This window comes from Penaeus vannamei, chromosome 1 (genome assembly GCF_042767895.1).
Source record: "Penaeus vannamei isolate JL-2024 chromosome 1, ASM4276789v1, whole genome shotgun sequence".
In the NCBI taxonomy this organism is placed as follows: Eukaryota; Metazoa; Arthropoda; class Malacostraca; order Decapoda; family Penaeidae; genus Penaeus; species Penaeus vannamei.
In genome coordinates, this window is record NC_091549.1 from 27028914 (window position 1) to 27031413 (window position 2500).

A 2500-nucleotide genomic window follows, 5' to 3' on the forward strand; every position below is an offset into this window, starting at 1 on the left:
GGGGAAAAGGGTGAGGAGAGGGAAGGGAAGGGTAATATTGGAATGGTGGTAGAGAGAAGAGGAGAAATTAGGAAAATACGACAAGGGATAAGGGAAAAGAAGAATGTGGAAGGAAGGGAACAGGAAGGGATGTAATCGGGGGCAGCCAGGTACGAGGAACGAAAAGAGAAGGGAGGAAGGGCGAGAGGGGAGGGAAGGGAAAGCGAAACAAATGAGCAGCGCCCACGGCAGCGAGGGCCCCTGAGAGGTCCTGGTGGCACGGAACGGCGTCCACCCGGAAGACGCGGGCGCTGAAGTAAGGATCCTCAGGCACGCGAAGCCTTCTCTCCGCCCTCCTTCCGTCCCCAGGCAAAATGTGCACACACAGCCACACATATAAATGCGTATATTCACGCACATAGATACGTGGGCGCTTGCATATCCCCCGAGCGCAGGGAATGGGAGTCCACGTCGCCCAAACGCCCAGGCGGATAAGCGCTGCGACGCCATCCCGCCCGAAACAGCCGTCTCCAGGAACACGAGGGCGCGAAGGGCTCGTCGGGGCGCACACGCATGACGGCAGCGAAGGACAAGGCAAGGGGCAAGCGGAACGAGGGACCATGAAGCGGCGGGCGAACGAGTGCAGGACGCATTCAGGAATCGTTCAAGACTCGCTCGGGACTCGGCAACGTATTCCTCCCGGCCTTCCCGCTCGCCTCCGCGGGGGAAGCACAGCTGGCACGAATAGACGTCGGAGGAGCATTAGGAGCAGCGGCGGGGATGTCGCCCCACTGCACCGCGTCGTCTCGGGGCTTCGACACAGAGGGAAGGAGGGGGGGGGGGAGGCAGGGGCTGTTGGGAGAGCGGGGGAGGGGGAAGGATCTTGCCTGCTGCCAGACGTGAGCGTCCTTTAGGGCGTCCCATCAGGATCTGGATGTCATTTCTAGGATCTCTCTCTTGCTAAGATACGCTTTTCCGTGTCGCCAACCGTAGAGCGCGATTTCGTCTAACAATATTAAATGCTTATTAGAAACTTTCGTTGCTGCTTTTATCTTTTTCAAAGATAAAAAGGCGGTTGGACTTTTCTCTCCTTCTTTCCTCAAGTTAAAGAAAACAGCGATGTCTAAATCCCCTACCGGCTTAAATGAAATATGTTTTGTCTCAGAGTGAGACTTAAAGCTCTCGGAAATTTCGCAAAACTTTCCTTTATCATCGCATTTCGTAAATAGAAAAACAAACGAACAAAGGTTTCCACTTCCACGCTGCGGGGAAATAGACTGGCAAAATAGTATGGTTACTTTTTGGGGGCAATGCACCTACAATCCCCCCCCCCCCCCGCCCAACCCTCGAAATGTCAAGTGACAGCCAGGGAAAAATGACGGATTGGAGGACTGGGGAATCGTTCTGATATGATCCCCAGTTGAGCCGAGATAATGCTGACAAAGGGCCGCGTGACCCGAGGGCGTCAGTCACGTTTTATTTTCCGTCACTCGATTTTATCTAGTAAAAGATATTCAGTTGTATTTTGTCTCATTTCATATTATATTACTTTTTCTTTTGTTGTCATATTGTTCTTATTATTTGTATTATCATTGGGAGAGACGGTAATAACAATAGTAAAAATATCAATATGCTGTTTTTGTTATCATTATTAGCATTATTGTTCTTATTCTTATTATTGTTATTATTATTATTATCGTTTTATTAATAGTAATCATTATTACTGTTATGATCATCATCATTATAATTATCATTAATGTTATCGCTATCATTATTATTATTTTTCATTATCATTATTATTATCATGATAATTATTATGATTATTGTTATTATCATCATCATCACCATGATGATGATGATGATGATGATGATGATGATGATGATGATGATGATGATGATGATGATGATGATGATGATGATGATGATCATCATCATCATCATCATCATCATCATCATCATCATCATCACCATCATCGTCATTATCATTACTATTAGTTGTAGCAGCAGTAGTAGTAGTAGTACGAGTAGCAGTAGTAGTATCATCATTATCATTATTATATGTACATGTATATGCATACACATATCTATTTTTTTTTCTTTTATATAAGAGTGAATGAATATACATTGGAGAGTGCCAGATTCCTCATAGATAAAGTCAAACATACTCCGTTAATACATCTTAAGGCTTTTACAGACATACTTACGGATATGAGAGTAAGAAGTCTTTAAGTCTTACAGCCGGGGAGACAGAGGAAGAGAAGGGGAAAAAAACATGAAAGAGAGAGAGGGGGTGGAGGGAAAGGGAGGGAGGGAGGGAGGGAAGGAAGGAGGGAGGGAGGGAGGGAGGGAGGGAGGAGGGAGGGGAGGGAGGGAGGGAGGGAGGGAGGGAGGGAGGGAGGGAGGGAGGGAGGGAGGGAGAAAGAGAGAAAGAGAGAAGGAGAGAGAGAGGGAGAAAGAGAGAGAGAGGAGAGAGAGAGAGAGAGAGAGAGAGAGAGAGAGAGAGAGAGAGAGAGAGAGAGAG